The sequence below is a fragment of the Bombina bombina genome, chromosome 2 (genome assembly GCF_027579735.1).
Source record: "Bombina bombina isolate aBomBom1 chromosome 2, aBomBom1.pri, whole genome shotgun sequence".
NCBI lineage: Eukaryota > Metazoa > Chordata > Amphibia > Anura > Bombinatoridae > Bombina > Bombina bombina.
Window position 1 is genome coordinate 745,343,423 of NC_069500.1, and position 19,964 is coordinate 745,363,386.

Sequence of the window (19,964 nt, forward strand, 5' to 3'; positions counted from 1 at the left end):
TTCTCAGGTTTAGCATAAAGGAAGTTACTCCTTAATCTAGAGAGCACCTGTCTAACGTGTAAAATATGTTCAGATAGATTTTTTAAATAAATCAAAATGTCATCCAGATAAATGACAAGAAAAACGTCTAGAAAATCTCTGAAGAGATCGTTAATTAGATGCTGAAACGTGGCCGGGGCATCACATAGCCCAAATGGCATCACGGTGTACTCGTACAGGCCGTAGCGTGTACGAAACGCCATGAGCCACTCATCACCACTTCTTACACGGATTAGATTATAAGCTCCCCTTAAATCTAATTTGGTAAAATATTTAGCCCCTTCTAGTCTTTCGATCAGTTCAGGGATTAGAGGTAAGGGGTACCGGTTCTTTATTGTTACTTTATTGAGCTGTCTGTAGTCTACTATAGGGCGTAGGGAACCGTCTTTGTTTTTAACAAAGAATATGCCGGCTCCCACTGGAGAGATGGAGGGGCGAATAAATCCCTTTCTCAAATTCTCTTCAAGATAAGATTTTAGATGTGAAAGTTCAGGTTTGGACAAGGGAAATATGTGGCCGTAAGGTATCTCTGCTCCTGGTACTAACTCAATAGGGCAGTCATACTTCCTATGTGGGGGTAGATTCTCTGACTCAGTTTTGCTGAATACATCAGCAAAATCCCTATACTGCTCAGGTAGTTGAATATCAGACTGTATAGGGGAGGTGTGCATGATGTTCACTGGGAAACATGTGGTATTGCAATAATTAGAGTTAAAAGTAAGTGATAGCGTTGCCCAACTTATGTGTGGGTTGTGTAAGGTTAACCAATTTAACCCCAATATGACTGGAGATACAGGTGACGCTATCACATCAAATGTTAAGCACTCCCTATGATGTTCAGGGGTAGAAACTAAAATCGGTATTGTTTGAAACTCTACAAGACCTGAGGATATAGGCTGTCCATCAATACCCCTCAATAAAATGGGAGACCTTTTGTGCATAAGTTGGATTTTATTAACAAGTGTATAATCTTTATCTATGTAACAGGCTGTAGCTCCTGAGTCAATTATTGCGGGTACGTTGAGGCGGTGGTGATCCCACTGAAAAGAAAGTGAGAGTTTACAGTAGGATGTTCTTGTATCATAAGTACTACAACACTCAGTAGAAGTATGTGACTCACCCTTGTTAAGTTTCTGCAGGGCTGAACAGTCTTTAACAGAGTGTTCGTCTGAAGCACAATAGAGGCACAGATTATTTTCTCTTCGCCTGATCTTTTCTTGGTGGCTTAGAGGGCCTTTTAAAAAGCCAATCTCCATTGGTTCAATGTAAGACTTGTTAGAGGAAGTTGTAGGTGTATTACTAGTGTTTTTCTTAGTGTATGATTCAGGGTATGTTCTTTCATGTTGTCTTTCTCTTAGCCTTCTATCAATAGTGATACTGAGCTTGATTAACTCTTCTAATGTGGGGGGAATTTCCATGCGGGACAACTCATCTTTAACGGCGTCTGAGAGACCCAGACGAAACTGATTTCTCAAAGATAAATTGTACCATTCAGAATCTTTTGCCCACCTCTTGAAATCTGTAATGTAGTCTTCGACTACCCTCTTTTTTTGTTTCAAAGCCCTGAGTGCAGTCTATGCAGTTTGCTGTTTGAAGGGGTCCTCATACAATTGACCCATGGCTAAGAGAAATTGATCCAATGAGTTGAGTATAGTCTCATTGGTCTCAAAAAAACTATTGGCCCAACTACGTGGTTCCCCTCTAAGAAATGAGATAATAGTTAAAACTCTAATCCTGTCATTAGGGTATGACTGGGGTTTTAAAGTAAACAGCAGGAGACATGCATTCTTAAAATCTCTATAGTGTGCCCTGTCTCCATAGAATTTTTCAGGCAGACTAACTTGTGGCTCAGGTGTATGTATTTTAGTTTCAAGGTAATCCTTGATGTATGCTTTAAGTGCAACATTTTCAGCCTTTAGTGTATTGAGGCCATCAGCCAATAAATCTACTTTTTGATTAAGAGTTTGTATTTGTGTAGTCATCTCAGCTGGGTCCATGTTAGAAAAGGCTTGGTATTCTGGCAGGCAAACAAAGATGTCTAAAGAACAAAGAGAGTACTATAGTTAAACCACAGCTGCTGAGATAGAAAAGTTGGTTTTGTAGCTCAGGAGTATGTGGAGAGCACATGTGTTACCTATAAGGTAAAGTGAGTCCCACATTAATCACTAAGCAATTTGATGTATGGTTCATTTAAGTTTAAGAGACCTTGAAACTGCCACCTGTGAGGTTTCACTGAAAATTGCAGCAAAGCCCTTAACTTACATACCGGAATACAGCATATGAGTGGAAACAATGATAAATAGAAGTTTTTATCTCTGTGAACTAAATGTAACAATGCACCCTGTGTTTTGTACAAGGATGACATATAAGTCACTTAAAGTAAGCCCAAACATATACATCTGAATAGTAATGTGCTTAATGTAGCAAGCAGCCTGACTTTTTACACAAGGAGAACATCCAGAATAAAAGTCACTTAAGGTAAGCCCAGCAATAACAAGAGAGTGGAGGTACCTGATAACAGAGCCGGATGGCAGGTTGTATGAGTTCAGAGGCAGCTTTAAAGCCCGGAATCCGGAGATCCGATGAGGCAGACAGCAGAGGCTAATGCCGGGTCAGTCCGTTAGGTTGGCGTGTGACGTCACCGCAGATTGATCTAATAGATCCGGCCGGAATATTTGCAAGAATCCAGAAGTCCTGCTGCAGGTAGCGCAGCGGTATACAGGAAAAGATGGTAGATCAGAGACAGCAACGTGTAGATTGCTAGGAGAGCTTAGAAGTGAATGAGACACTTTCAATACCAAGCAATGACCAAGAGGGCTGATGGTTTTTTATAGGGAACAGGAAGTGGATGAGAAGGCAGTTAAAGGTACAGTGCATATATAGAACTGATTATAAGAAAGTTCCTAAGCGGATTCCTGACAGTGGTACAGCTATACCTACAAGTTACACCTGTAATACCAGCGGTAGTCAATAGAGCCATAACGCACAACTCGTAATCTAGCTGTAAGATAGCTACAATATACTGTAACTATTAGTTATATTGTAGCTAGCTTAGGTTTTATTTTTATTTCACAGGTAAGTTTGAATTTATTTTAACTAGGTAGACTAGTTAGTAAATAGTTATTAACTATTTACTAACTACCTAGTTAAAATAAATACAAACTTACCTGTGAAATAAAAGTAAAACCTAAGCTGCCTTACACTAAAACCTAACATTACAAAAAAAACTTCTTACATTACAAAAATAAAAAAACTACCATTACAAATAATAAAAAACACTAAAATTACAAAAAATAAAAAAACTACCATTACAACAACAAAAAACACCCCAAAATAAGGGCCATTTGTAGGGCACTTACCTAAAGGTATCTCTTTTGCTACAAAATAAAAACAAACAACCCCTAACATTATAAACTCCCCCCAAAACCCACAAAATAAAAAACCTAAGTAAAAAAGGGCATTCAGCTCTTTTAAGATTGTCCATTAGCCCTAATAAAAAAAAAAAACACCCCAAAAAAAACCTAACCCCTCTTTAGGTACTCACAGTTGCTGAAGTTTGGCTTGAACGGTCTTCATCCCAGTAGCTCCATCTTCATCCAGGCGGCTCCATCTTCATCCATCGAGGGACCGGCATCTTCTTCATCTCTGTGGAGGCGGGCTGTCGATGCGTGAAGGTGGAGGTCCATCGATCCGACGTGGAGATCCTCTTTATGCGATCGTCCGCCAACACACTGAGGATTCAAATGCAAGGTACCCCTTTGGGTACTGGGGGTACCAATGCATTCCTATTGGCTGAAAAATTTGAATCAGCCAATAGGAATTAGAGCTGCTTAAATCCTATTGGCTGATTTGAACAGCTCTCATTCCCAAAATTAGGAAACTAATTTATTCATTTTCTGAATTTTTCGTGATGTGCCGATTCGGAAATTCAGATGCAGTTAAACAGCTCTTTAACCTTTAAAAAATACTAAGTCCCCCCTAACATTAAAAACTCCCACCCACCAAACCGCCCAAAATAAAAAAACCTAGTACTAAAAAACCTAAACTACCCATTGCCCACAGCACTATTATTATATAGCCATATTTATTGGGGTATCTTGCATTAATATTGGCTGAAATTTTTGAAATCAGCCAATAGGATGAGAGCTACTGAAATCTTATTGGCTGATTTGAACAGCCAATAAGATTTCAGTAGCTTTAATCCTATTGGCTGATTTCAACATTTCAGCCAATAAGAATGCAAGGTACCCCAAATTGATTGCAGTACCTTGCATTTAATCTTCAGTCTATGATGGATATCTGATGGAGAGGAGCCTCCATGCCGCCGAGCAACGCTGCTTCTGAGGACCACTGCCAAGGAAGGTCGCCGTTGAGGACTGCAGCTGAGGATCAAGGCATCGGGAACACAGCTCTGTACCTCCGCTCCACGCCGCCTTCACTCCAGATGAAGATGATGGATCTGTCTGGAAGACCTTCACAGCCGGACTTCAGGAACAGTGAGTACCTAATTGGGGCATAGCTTTAGGCTTTATTTTAATTTTTGGGGTGTTTTTTAGATTAGGGTTTTTTTGGGCTAGAACTGAATGCACTTTAAAGAGCAATGCCCATACAAATGCCCCTTTAGGTATGGGGCATTTTTTTTAGTGTCAGGTTTTTTATTTTGGGGGGTTTGGTGGGTGGGGGGTTTTACTGTTAGGGGGGACTTAATATTTTTTAGAGGTAAAAGAGCTGTTTAACTTAGGGCAATGCCCTACAAAAGGTCCTTTTAAGGGTTATTGGTAGTTTAGTATTAGGGGGTGTTTTTATTTTGGGGGGATTTTTTTATTTTTATAGGGGTATTAGTTTAGGTTTAATTTTTTTATTTTGGATAGCTTTGTTTATGTTTTTCTGTCATTTTACTTTTTTATTTTTTCAACATAGACTGCCCTCTGGGCAGGCTTATCGCCTAGTTATTATATAATTAGACACATACATTGCATTCAAATACATAGCCATGTACCATATACTTTTGAACACATATAAATATTTTTATGATTATTTCTATGCCTACATTTTATCAGATAGTGTTTATATGAGTGTAACAGTTAAAGGGACATAATACTCATATGCTAAATCACTTAAAAAGCTAACAGGAAAATATCACCTGAGCATCTCTACAGTATGTAAAAAAGGAAGATATTTTACCTCCCAATTTCCTCAGCTCAGCAGAGTAAGTTCTGTGTAAAAAGTTATACTAAGCTGCTCCCAGCTGCAGGTAAAAAAAATTAAAAAAATGAAGAAATGAACAGCAGCCAATCAGCATCAGCAGTGCTGAGGTCATGCACCCTTACTGTGATCTCATGAGATTTGACTTAACTCTCATGAGATTTCATAGTAAGCTTCCTTTACCTGATTGGTGAAATAATATGAGAGTGCACGATGCTAGTCCCTTCAGATGTCCCAGGACAAACACACTAAAATGCTGCTTAGAAATCCTTTACAATGGGAGGTGGCTACTGAGGAACTTTTGAGGTAAAATATCTTTCTTTTTTACATAGAGATGTTCAGGAGATATTTTCTAATCAGCTTTTTACAGCTATGCTGCATCACTTTCAAGTGTTTAAACATTTGGGTATTATGGCCCTTTAAGTATATTTATGTTGTGTTTATGTTGTGTTTGCTGCAACTTTTTTTCACACACTGCCTTTCACTCAAGGTTGACAATTGCGCTAACTCGACGAGGGTAAATCGCGATTCAAATTTTAATACGAGCACTATTTCCATTGCGTGCAAAAAAAACAAAACAATTTCATTAGCAAACAAAAGTTAGTACCACTTGTAATGTAGACCTTATTGTATTATATAATTGGGTGCAATATCAGATTGGGTGGAGTCTCTCTGATTGGACACTGTCTCTCTTAAAGGGACAGTAAACACCTTCTAATTACAAGACATTTCTGTTGTATTGCTTTTGAATAACATATCAGCCAAGTCTTAAAGTTTTTAAACAAATTAACTACCTTTTTATTGCAATTATTTTTCAATAGCCAAATTCCACCCATCATTTGACATATTTTGAAGATCTAATTTAGGCTTTATTCTACAGACAACAAGGCTAGCCACTGTCATAAAGTTAGTAAAAAGTGCATTGTTTTGCAGTTGTTATCAGTTACAACCAATTAGGGACAGATATGTAACAGGGTTATAGCCTTGAGAAGTCAGCAGGGTGCAGTTGAAAGTCTGAGAGTTAGAAATTGCTCTATTTTAAGAGCTAAATTACATGAAAAGGGGGGCAAAATAATAATGAAAATATATTAGTTATGCATAACTAAACCATTTAAAAAAAATCTTAAGGTGTTTTGCTGTTCCTTTAAATGTGTTCTTTTTGTATTACAACATTTCAGTTTCAATCTATTCTATATCAATGTGAGTTCTTAAATGTTTTATTTGAATAATTTGCCTCCATCTTAAATCCCTCTTCCATGGTTTGCTGACAAGAATACATGCAAGTTCTTAAAGCCCCCACTAATAATGGTTGAATAAATCACTTCTGAGAGGTGGACTTATTATATTAAAGCATTTTGCTTTTGTTAAATCTGACACCTGTCACACAATTCACTGGCAGCTAAATAATGTCCGTGGTACCAAAATGTTCTTGCTGTGAATCCTTTTCTTTCAAATAAACTCACCTTGTACTTGTACAACATATGTGCACAAGGCAGCCTTGATGTGTTACTTACAATATTGTAAACTCAGCTCGCAAAGTCAATTTTGACATACAACTTTATAAATTCCGTCCATTAATAAAATTACACATTATGTTTTTTCAGTGAATGCTGTAGCGTACAGAAATAGAAATATGAACTCAAACCAACACATTTCTGCTTTCAAAGCTTCTATTAATTCAACTTGAGTTATTTTACTAAAGAATTATCAGTTGTTTGGATGTGATGCTCAATAATGAATTTAATAGCTTCAAAAATAAAGCATGGATCTGGACTTAAATGAAAATATTTTATTTTTTTTTACTTTTAAGGAAAACCTTATATAAATATTTATTTATTTATTTAATTTATGAATTCCTTTATTTGCAAAATGTATTATAGCTTATTAGATCTGTACTCTTTTGCTAAAATATTAGCCAAGGTACCTTTAGAAGCGGGGGGTAGAAATTTAAAGGGACATGTTACCCATATGCTAATCACTTGAAAGTGATACAGCATATATGTAGCAAGCTAACAAGAAAATATCACATTAAAGTGCCAGTAAACATTAATTTATTAGATATCATCTAAAGTTTTTAAAGAAATTAAATGCTCATTTTTAAAAGTATAATCTTGAAATTAAACCTGTCAATCAAATACTCTGGCCTGCCCCCTTGCTTCTGCGTTTTCAAGCTGTTGCTGCTCTAGTCTAGGACAGTGCGTTCTAGCTAGATAGAACTAGAGGAGCTGCGGGTGCGCTAAAAATTCTCCACTTTGACACCAAGCTGTCATCTAAATCATGATGGTACTGCTTTGCGATTTACATGACCACTGGTTTTAGAGGTATTATGGCATTCTGATGTAGCGCAAGCTAGTGGTGCTGAAATTGGAGGAAATGGAAATCTTGTGACCTTTCAATGCAAAGAAGTAACAGGAAATTGTTTAGCTCTGCAACATGTTCTAAAATTTAATGCATACTGTGTATGCATAACTGGTTAAAGGCTTAGAGGATTACAGGACATGCATTGTTTACCGGGCACCATAATACAAGGTTAATTGTTTGTGAGTTAAAATATAAATATAAAATAAAGTAAATTTTTAATGAAAGTTTTAGGGAGCTCCAAATAATGATCTTGTTTCTGTGCACTGCTCAGCCAAAATGAAATTTTGGGCAGTAGCTGAACAAGTGTGCATGCGCAATGGGATCTGGCTGTGTGAGGACTCAAGCGGCACGCATCTATAACAACTCTATGGCCTGACCGATTAATAGAGGTAAGAGGATGTGGTAAGGCCTGGGAAAAGCACATTCAGCAAGGGGGCAGTCATAAGAAGAGGCAGAATGATGAATTAAAATATATCTATGTGCTAAATAATTTAAATAATAACTGTTTAAAAGTTTAGAACAAGGAATGTGAAATATAAATTGTGAATAGAAAAAGGTTTTTTATGGTTACTGTCCCTTTCACATCTCTACACAGAAAAAAAGAGAAAAGAGATTTTACCTCAACATTTCTTTAGCTCACCAGAGTAAGTGCTCTGTGAACAGTTATACTTCAGCTGCAACTACATCGTGAAAACAAAAACAGCCAATCAGCCCTGTTAGTGTTGAGTTTAAAGTTTGCTTTACTGTGACCCTGAGGAATCTCACCATCATCTCACAAGATTTCATAGTAAACGTCCTTAAACTGAAGAGGAAAATAAAGTGTCATACCAGATCCCTTGTGATTCCTGGAAATTGCATCCTGAGTAGGTGTTTAAAGTCCCTTGACAGCAGGATGTGGCAACTGAGGCAATTTTGAAATAAAATATCTTACTTACATATTTACTTACATATGTGATATTTTCTAGTTAACTTTTACCTAAAAGCTATTATAATTGACCACTGTGGCACGAAAATCAGTTACAGCTATATGAGTAATCATTTGAATATGTCCCTTTACCTGCCAGGTGTCACAATAATGATAACTACTTCACAGAAATGGTCTTATTTTGTAGGGAGCATACAATAAAGAATATTGTTTGTCACAAGAGGCTGGAGGAAAGGAAACTAGGCTCCAAAAAAAAAGTTTTTTTTCACTCTAAGACCCCCATTTATGAAGATGCCTATGCCTAGACTGCACAAATTTGGGGCCTCTGGTTGAAAATCTGCTACCGGAATTTAAAATTACACATGCAATCACATGTGCAACCCCCTCCCCTGCTCACATGTGACCAATTGCTCATGAGCAGGGCTTGTCAGTCTTCCCAGACAAACAAGTCTGGGCTGTCTGACTTTCGCAACATCTAATGTTGTTAAGAAGCAGCAGTTATACAAGTGAGTCTGCACTGAAATGGCCCCAAAGCTACTTAAGCAGCTTCAAAAATGTGGGCCTAAGGGCTCCATTTATCAAAGACCGGGCGAAAGTGTCAGGGTGCCAGGAATCAGACTGAGACGAGAAGTGCAAAAATAATCACACCTTTATTAATAGCAAAAAATAATAAAAAGTCCACAAGTCAAATAACAAGCCAGGAGTCAAAACCAGAGCTGGTAGTCAGACGAGCCGAGTCAGGAGCCAAAGCGAATATTCAGATGTGCCGGAATCAGGAACAAGGAAAACAGCAGAGTCAGGAACAAGCCAGGGATCAGGAACCAGGAAGGACGTCAGGCAGCCAGGTAATACACAGGAACTCTCACAAACAGGTCTGAGACAATGCAAAGGCAAAGGATACTGAACAGAGGCCCTTTAAATAATAAGTGATGACATCACAATTCTGAGACTGCATCCTGTCTCACATGGATGATGCACATCAGTCTGGCCATAAAAGGAAGTGCAGGAAATGATCAGCATCCCCCACAATACACCATAGTCAGGAAGAGAGGTGAGTAAAATGGCTGCCAGCAGCACATGGCAAACACAATAGGGAAAAAACCCTGACAGTACCCTCCCCTCAACGACCCCTCCCCTGTATGTGGACAAAAGGCTTATTGGGGAAACGGGCATGGAAGGCACGGAGGAGGGCGGGAGCATGAACATCAGAGGAGGGAACCCCAGAACGCTCCTCCGGTCCGTAGTCTCTCCAGTGAACCAAATACTGTACACGGCCCCTGGACATACGAGAGTCAATAATCGTGCTGACCTCATACTCCTCATGGTTGTCAACAAAGATAGGATGGGGACGAGGCAACACAGTGGTAAACCGATAACAAACCAATGGTTTCAAGAGGGAGACATGAAAAACATTGGAGATGCGCATAGCAGGAGGAAGGTCAAGAGCGTAGGCCACAGGATTAACCCGTCGGAGTATTCAAAAAGGACCAACATAATGGGGAGCCGATTTATTGGAAGGCACTGCATAGAATGATGAAGGCAATCCTGAATCTGCACCCACGTGGAACGGAGTTGCCGGAGATGCTCCTCCAAACCCGGAATACCCTGAGACATGAATGAATCAGGCAACAAGGAAGGTTGAAACCCATAATTCGCCATGAACGGGGATAACTTGGAGGAAGCATTAATAGCACTATAATGAGCAAACTCTGCCCAAGGTAACAGTTCAGACCATTTATTGTGGTGATCTGAGACATAGCATTGGAGGAACTGTTCCAGAGCTTGATTAGACCGTTCCGCAGCCTCATTGGATTGAGGGTGATATGCCGAGGAGAAGGAAAGCTGGATCCCCATTTGAGCACAAAAGGAATGCCAAAATCTGGAGACAAACTGGCTACCCCAGTCTGACACTATCTCCTTGGGTAACCCATGTAAATGGAAGACCTCCCGGGCAAAAATTGAAGCAAGCTCCTGAGTGGTAGGCAGCTTCATCAAGGGAATGCAATGTGACATTTTAGAAAAACGGTCAACCACCATAAGGATAACAGTATTGCCATTGAAAACAGGGAGCTCGACAATGAAGTCCATGGAAAGATGAGTCCAAGGATGCTCACCATTAGCAATAGGTTGAAGAAGACATACAGGAAGATGTTGAGGAGTCTTATTCTGTGCACAAACTGAGCAGGAGGCAACATATGCAGCAACATCAGAACGAAGACCTGGCCACCAGAATTGTCGAGTAACAGACCAAATCATTTGTTTTTTGCCTGGGTGACCTGCGGCTTTAGGATAGTGGTAAGTGTGCAAAAGTTTAGTTTGAAGATTCTCAGGAACAAAACACTTACCACTAGGTTTCTCAGGAGGTGCATTGGTTTGTGCAGCCAGAATCTCCTCCCCAAAGGGAGAAGTCAAATTAGTACATATGGTAGCCAAAATATGGTCAGGAGGAATAACAGGAGTAGGTAAAGACTCCTCCTTGGACAGAGGTGAAAATTGTCGAGCGAGGGCATCAGACCTAACATTCTTACTACCAGGCAGGTAGGAGACAACATAATTAAACCGAGACAAAAATAGCATCCATCTGGCCTGTCGGGGCAACAAACGTTTTGCTTCAGATAGATAAGTTAAATTCTTGTGGTCAGTAAGAATGAGCACTGGCACGCTAGTACCCTTGAGAAAATGCCTCCGTTCCTTAAGTGCCAAAATTATGGCCAATAATTCCCTCTCACCAATTTCATAATTGCACTCCGCTGGAGACAATTTCTTAGAGAAGAAACCACACGGATGCAAGGAACCGTCAGGCCTAGGACGTTGAGACAAGAGGGCACCTACTTCAGTCTCAGACGCATCGACCTCAAGAACGAAAGGCAGGACAGGGTTAGGATGAGACAGAACTGAAGTGGCAGCAAAGGCAGTCTTAAGACTATCAAAGGCCTTAATGGCAGTAGGTGACCAATGGAGTGGATCATTCTCTGTCTGTGATAGGTTTGACCAAGGAAGAAAAGTTTTTAATAAACTTTCTATAGTAATTGGCGAACCCCAAAAAACGTTGAATAGACTGAAGACCAAGTGGCCGAGGCCACTGCAGAACTGCAGATAACTTGTCAGGATCCATGGAGAACCCTGCAACGGAGATAACATAACCTAGGAAGGTTACTTGAGTCTGATGGAACTCACATTTCTCGAGTTTACAAAACAGGCCGTTCTCACGTAGTCTCTGAGGAACCCGGGTAACATCAGAACGATGAGCCTCAAGTGTGGGTGAGTGTATGAGGATGTCGTCTAAGTTCCCCACAACACACTGTTGCAACATATCTTGTAGGACATCATTAATAAATTCCTGAAAAACAGCAGGAGCATTGCATAGGCCAAAGGGCATTACAAGATACTCATAATGCCCGCTCCTGGTGTTAAATGCTGTTTTCCATTTGTGGCCCTCCTTAATCCTAACGAGATTGTACGCTCCTCTCAAATCAAGTTTAGTAAAGACCGTAGCTCCCTTGAGGCGGTCAAAGAGTTCCATAATAAGAGGAATAGGGTAAGCATTCTTAATGGTAAGATGATTAAGACCCCTATAATCGATACATGGTCTTAACTCTCCACCCTTTTTCTTCACAAAGAAGAAGCCAGCCCCTGCAGGACAGCAGGATTTGTGGATGATCCCCCGCGACAGAGCATCAGTAACATACTACTCCATAGCACAATTCTCTGCAACAGACAGAGAGTACATCTGGCCCCGAGGAGGAATGGCTCCGGGTTGCAGGTCTATGGCACAATCGTAAGACCGGTGAGGAGGCAACGTACTGGCACGCACCTTGTCAAACACGTCTAGGAACTCTCGATATTCCTCTGGCAATTGAGATACCGAAGAAGTGCACAAGACTTTAACTGGTTTCCTAAGACAAGTGGAAACCACGACAACATTTCGGACCTGCACCAGTTGAGACTGGGATTGTGCTTTTGGAGCCAGGGATAACCCAGATCAACCAGAAAATGCAGAGAGTTTATCACCTGGAACTGGAGGGTTTCAAAATTTAGAGCCCCAACAGCCATGGACAATGGAGCAGTTTCGTGAGTAACGAGTGCGGGCTGAAGGGGCCTGCCATTAATGGCCTCAATAGCAAGCGGAATGTACTGAGGCAAAACAGGAATGGAGTGCTTTGATAGAAAAGCACAGTCAATGAAATAGCCAGCAGCACTGGAGTCAACAAGAGCCTGAGTGACTATGGAGGAGTCCACCCAGGAAAGGACAACCGTGACCAAAGGTTTCTTCTTAAGTGGTTCCGGGGACAAGGATAAACCACCCAAGGTCTGCCCCCAACAGGACCTAAGGTGTGAGCGTTTCCCGGCCATGTAGGACAAGACTTCAAAAGGTGACCCTGTAACCCACAATAGAGGCAGAGCCCCTCCCTCCTCCTAAAGGCCCTCTCCACCGTGGAAAGATGCATGAATCCCAGCTGCATCGGCTCAGCAGTAACTGGTGACTCTGGACCAGGAGGCATGGGAGGAGAGGGAGGCATGGGTGGGAACGAACACGTAGGAGACAATGGAACAGGAGGCTTCCGCAAGCGCTCCTTGAAAGAGTGTCTCTCTCTGAGTCTGATGTCAATTAGGATCAAAAAAGACACCAATGCCTCAAGATCCTCTGGTAAATCTCTGGCAGCAACTTCGTCTTTAATCGCATCAGAGAGCCCATGAAAGAAGGCGGCAACAAGGGCTTCATTGTTCCAACCTACCTCTGCGGCAAGCGTACGGAACTCAATAGCATACTGAGCAACAGATCTTGTACCTTGCTGAATGGACATGAGTCATTTAGCAGCAGAGGAGGAGCGAGCCGGATCATCAAATACCCTTCGAAAGGAGGCCACAAATTCAGGGTAATTTGAAATCACAGGTTTATAAGTCTCCCACAAGGGATTAGCCCAGGCAAGAGCTGTGTCAGAGAGTAACAAGATGAGAAATCCCACCTTAGCTCTGTCAGAGGGAAACGCCTGAGGTAACATCTCAAAGTAAATGCCCACTGAAATGCACTGAATAGGATCGCCTCCATATCGCTGAGGTAGAGGTACAGAACCAGACATGCTCCTGGTAGGCATAGGTGCAGCAGCAGAAACAGGAGCAGCCATAACTTGCGGGACACTTTGGTCCAAATGTGAAGTGTGAGTCATAAGGGTTTGCAGAGCTAGTGCAAATTGACCCAAGCGGTGATCCTGTTCATCCATCCTGGAAATGATGGCAGGTAAAGGTGGATTATTAGCACCATCAGGATTCATGGTCTTTGTGTAATGTCAGGGTGCCAGGAATCAGACTGAGATGAGAAGTGCAAAAATAATCACACCTTTATTAATAGCAAAAAATAAAAAGTCCAAAAGTCAAATAACAAGCCAGGAGTCAAAACCAGAGCTGGTAGTCAGACGAGCCGAGTCCAGAGCCAAAGTGAATAGTCAGATGAGCCGGAATCAGAAACAAGGAAAACAGCAGAGTCAGGAACAAGCCAAGGATCAGGAACCAGTAAGGACATCAGGCAGCCAAGTAATACACAGGAACTCTCACAAACAGGTCTGAGACAACGCAAAAGCAAAGCATACTGAACAGAGGCCCTTTAAATAATAAGTGATGACATCACAATTCTGAGACTGCATCCTGTCTCACATTGATGATGCACACCAGTCTGGACATAAAAGGAAGTGCAGGAAATGAGCAGCATCCCCCACAATGCACCATAGTAAGGAAGACAGGTGAGTAAAATGGCTGCCAGCAGCACATGGGAAACACAACAGGGAAAAAACCTGACAGGAAGAGGTTTGTGTTCTTGAATCTTGTTTGCCCAGTCTCGCAGGGGAGCCACAGTTGATTGTGTAATGCCACCCTCTACTTGTGTGCGGCCAATCATGCGCAAGAGAGGGCTGTCAAGCTTCTCAATCCAATCAAATTAAAATTATTGCAATAATTTAGTGCTCCACTTGTTATCTATCCCACAATATATAACTTTAAAAGGGGATTAGATATATTTTTGCCTAAAAACTGAATCCAGTGTTATAATTGTTGGCATTAAATGTATTATTCAGATACAATAGGACTTCTTTATGCCATCAAATTTGTTACAATAATTTATATCCTTTATATATATATGTAACGAGGAAAGTACCTGTTTTGATCCCAGCATTTATGCAGCTTAATCAATGTGTATGGGTCTTACCACTCTGACCACTGGCTCCAGTCTGTTTCCTTACGGCTAGATTTAGAGTTCTGCGGCCAAAGGGGTGCGTTAGCTACGCTGGCTTTTTTTCTGCCGCACCATTTAAATACCGCTGGTATTTAGAGTTCACAGAAGGGCTGTGTTAGGCTCTAAAAAGGGAGCGTAGAGCATATTTACCGCCACTTTTTTATTTTTTGTACTTTAGTTAGTTTATTTAATTGTATTTATTTGTAGGTATTGTATTTAATTAATTTATTGATAGTGTAGTGTTAGGTTTAATTGTAGATAATTGTAGGTATTGTATTTAATTAATTTATTTATAGTGTAGTGTTAGGTTTAATTGTAGATAATTGTAGGTATTGTATTTAATTAATTTATTGATAGTGTAGTGTTATTAACTATTTAATAGCTATTGTACCTGGTTAATATAATTACAAAGTTGCCTGTAAAATAAATATTAATCCTAAAATAGCTACAATATAATTATAATTTATATTGTAGCTATATTAGGGTTTATTTTACAGGTAAGTATTTAGCTTTAAATAGGAATAAGTTATTTAATAAGAGTTAATTTATTTCATTAGATTTAAATTATATTTAACTTAGGGGCGTGTTAGGGTTAGGGTTAGACTTAGCTTTAGGGGTTAATACATTTATTATAATAATAAATTGTAGGTAGGTGGAGGCGACGTTGGGGGGGGCGGCAGATTAGGGGTTAATAAATATAATATAGGGGTCGGCGGTGTTAGGGGCAGCAGATTAGGGGTACATAGGGATAATGTAGGTTGCGTCAGTGTATGGAGCGGCAGATTAGGGGTTAATAATAATATGCAGGTGTCAGCGATAGCGGGGGCAGCAGATTAGGGGTTAATAAATATAACATAGTGGTCGGCAATGTTAGGGGCAGCAGATTAGGGGTACATCGGGATAACGTAGCTGGCGGCGGTGTACGGAGCGGCAGATTAGGGGTTAAAAAATTTTAATAGAGTGGCGGCGATGTGGGGGGACCTCGGTTTAGGGGTGTATAGGTAGTTTATGGGTGTTAGTGTAAATTAGAGCACAGTAGTGATGTCCCGAACTGTTCGCCCGCGAACGGTTCACAGCAAACATAGGTTGTTCGCGTTTGTGGGCGAACACATGGCGATGTTCGATCCGCCCGTATGTGTCATCATTGTGGAAACTTTGACCCTTTATGTCACAGCCGCCTGACACATTAGAGCCAATCAACATCAGACACTCCCTCACAGACACTCCCAGCTACTAGGAATCCGCCATTTTAGACTCATAACGACCTTGCTTTTTTAATGAGAGGACGTGTTGTGTTTTTGCTCCTGACATTAATAGGAAAAACATAGCTAGGCTAGTGTATTTACAGTCCAGAAGGACTCCACTCATCTCTGCTGCAAGCACAGCACCCCAAAAAGCCCTTTTTAGGGCTATATTTCGTGCCGTTTTTTTTTTTTTTCTTTTCTTTTTTTTTTTATTAGCATTTGCCTGGCTTTCAGCTGTGTGTTTAAGGCTCACAGCATATGCTGTGACTACTGCCACCACTGATATCTCCCTAACAACATTAGTTTAAATTTAACTAACCCAAAAATATAATTATTTTTCTAGTGTAATTTTTTTTCATTTTCTATCAGGCCAGTGTCACACAGCATATACTCTGGTTCATTGCTCTGTGCCAGCCAGCAGCCAGCAGTGTTAATATCCATTTATAACATTATTTTTAATTTAAAAAAAAACACAAAAAAATATTTTTCTAGTGTAATCTAATTACATTTACTATCATGTCTGTGTCTGTCAGGCTCACTCAGCATTACTATACCTCTTTTTTCAGTATTTTGGTTAATTGGTCTGTGCCAGGCAGCCACCCAGCACTCATATCTACATTTTCTAGTGTAATCTAATTACATTTACTATCATGCCTGTGTCTGTCAGGCTCACTCAGCATTAATATACCTCTTTTTTTTCAGTCTTTTGGTTAATTGGTCTGTGCCAGGCAGCCACCCAGCACTCATATCTATTTTTCTTTCACCTTAATTTTAATATAAAAAAAAAAAAGTTTAAATTTGTTTGCTAGTGTAATCTAATATAATTTTCTATCCGGCCTGTGTGTTTTGCTGACATAGAGAGCCTACTGTGTTTACTTGCTGCCCTCCCTAGTCTATGAGCCACGACTCATATGTGTTTAACCTTTTTTTAATTTCCCCCCCAAAAAAATAATTTCAATCATTTTTCTAGTGTAATCTAATAGTATTTTCTATCAGGCGTGTGTGTATCCGACATACAGAGCCTACTGTTTTTAATAGCTGCCCTTCCAAGGCTATCAGCCACGACTCATATGTATGTGCTTAACCTTTTTCTTAAAATTTCCAAAAAAAGTCTTTAAATCATTATGCTAGTGTAATCTAATTGTATTTTCTATCAGGCCTGTGTCTAACTGTCTATCTGACTTACACAGCATACTGTTGTTATAATTGCTGCCCTACGTAGCAGCCAGCCAGTGCGACCACTCATAGAGTCATATGTGCATTGCACTTCTTAACATAATTTTAACCCCTTAATGACCACAGCACTTTTCCATTTTCTGTCCGTTTGGGACCAAGGCTATTTTTACATTTTTGCGGTGTTTGTGTTTAGCTGTAATTTTCATCTTACTCATTTACTGTACCCACACATATTATATACCGTTTTTCTCGCCATTAAATGGACTTTCTAAAGATACCATTATTTTCATCATATCTTATAATTTACTATAAAAAAAATTATAAAATATGAGGAAAAAATGGAAAAAAACACACTTTTTCTAACTTTGACCCCCAAAATCTGTTACACATCTACAACCACCAAAAAACACCCGTGCTAAATAGTTTCTAAATTTTGTCCTGAGTTTAGAAATACCCAATGTTTACATCTTCTTTGCTTTTTTTGTAAGTTATAGGGCCATAAATACAAGTTGCACTTTGCTATTTCCAAACCATTATTTTTCAAAATTAGCGCTAGTTACATTAGAACACTAATATCTTTCAGGAATCTCTGAATATCCATTGACATGTATATAATTTTTTTTAGTAGACATCCCAAAGTATTGATCTAGGCCCATTTTGGTATATTTCATGCCACCATTTCACCGCCAAATGCGATTAAATACAAAAAATCGTTCACTTTTTTACAAATTTTTTCACAAACTTTTGGTTTCTCACTGAAATTATTTACAAACAGCTTGTGCAATTATGGCTTAAATGGTTGTAAATTCTTCTCTGGGATCCCCTTTGTTCAGAAATAGCAGACATATATGGCTTTGGCGTTGCTTTTTAGTAATTAGAAGGCTGCTAAATGCCACTGCGCACTACACGTATATTATGCCCAGCAGTGAAGGGGTTAATTATGGAGCATGTAGGGAGCTTCTAGGGTTAATTTTAGATTTAGTGTAGTGTAGTAGACAACCCCAAGTATTGATCTAGGCCCATTTTGGTATATTTCATGCCACCATTTCACCGCCAAATGCGATCAAATTAAAAAAAACATTAAATTTTTCACAATTTTAGGTTTCTCACTGAAATCATTTACAAACAGCTTGTGCAATTATGGCACAAATGGTTGTAAATGCTTCTCTGGGATCCCCTTTGTTCAGAAATAGCAGACATATATGGCTTTGGCGTTGCTTTTTGGTAATTAGAAGGCCGCCAAATGCCGCTGCATTTCACACGTGTATTATGGCTAGCAGTGAAGGGGTTAATTATGTAGCTTGTAGGGAGCTTGCAGGGTTAATTTTAGCTTTAGTGTAGAGCTCAGCCTCCCACCTGAAACATGAGACCCCCTGATCTCTCCCAAACAGCTCTCTTCCCTCCCCCACCCCCCAATTGTCCCCGCCATCTTAAGTACTGGCAGAAACTCTGCCAGTACTAAAATAAAAGCTATATTTGGTTTTGTTTTTTTTTGTTTTTTAGCATATTTACATATGCTGCTGTGTAGGATCCCCCCTTAGCCCCCAGCCTTACTGATCCCCCACCAAAGAGCTCTCTAACCCTCCCCCTCTGCCTTAATGGGCGCCATCTTGGGTACTGGCAACTGTCTGCCAGTACCCAGTTTAGTGAATAATGTGCCTTTTTTTAAAAATAAAAACCCTTTTCTGCAGTGTAGCTTCCCCCCCCCCCCCCCCAAGATCAACCCCCCACCCCTTCCACATCTCTTAGCTGTTATTTACAGCTTTCAAAAAGTTAATTCAAGTACTTGATTTTTCTGTAGTGTAGCGGTTCCCTCCCGCTCCCGCCCCGTGCACGCGCCCGCCCGCCGCCCCCCGTGCACGCGCACGGGAGCGCGCGCGTGCACGGGGGGCGGCGGGTGGGCGCTTGCACGGGGCGGGAGCGGGAGGGAACCGCTACACTACAGAAAAATCAAGTACTTGAATTAACTTTTTGAAAGCTTGATTTTTCTGTAGTGTAGCGGTTCCCTCCCGCTCCCGCCCCGTGCACGCGCCCGCCCGCCGCCCCCCGTGCACGCGCGCGCTCCCGTGCGCGCTCCCGTGCGCGCTCCCGCCCCTCCCGCCCCCGATCCCGCCCCCCTCCACTCCACTGGGCACATCGATGGCCGCCCACCCGCCTCCCAGACTTGCTCCCACCCACCAACGATACCGGCCACCGATGTCCGGTGCAGAGAGGGCCACAGAGTGGCTCTCTCTGCATCGGATGGCCAAGGGGGGTTATTGCAGGATGCCTCCATATCGAGGCATCACTGCAATAACCGGAAAGCAGCAGGATCGCTTCCAGCTGCTTTCCACACCGAGGACGTGCAGGGTACGTTCTCAGGCATTAACTGCCTTTTTTTTGAGGACGTACCCTGCACGTCCTCGGTCGTTAAGGGGTTAAAATTAAAATCTAAAATTTTAAAATATTTTGCTAGTGTAATGTAACTTAATTTTCTATCAGTCCTGTGTTTTTGTTACTTACACAGCATACTGTGCCAGCCTGTCTGCCAGGCCCAAGTAGCCAATTAGTGGCACCAATCGCAATTCTTGTAACAGTAATAAAGAAAAAAAAAATCATAATTTTTTTGGACTGCAAATATTCAGTCTCCTAGGGCCATTGAATTTCATTTACCTTCTGCCTGCCACTGACAGCCTTTTGTGCCAGGCCGTCTAGCCAACTATTTACACCAATCATAATTGTTGTCACAATCAGACAGTATAGTTATTAATTTAAATAAAAAAATTTTTTAGTGTTGATCTTAACCCTC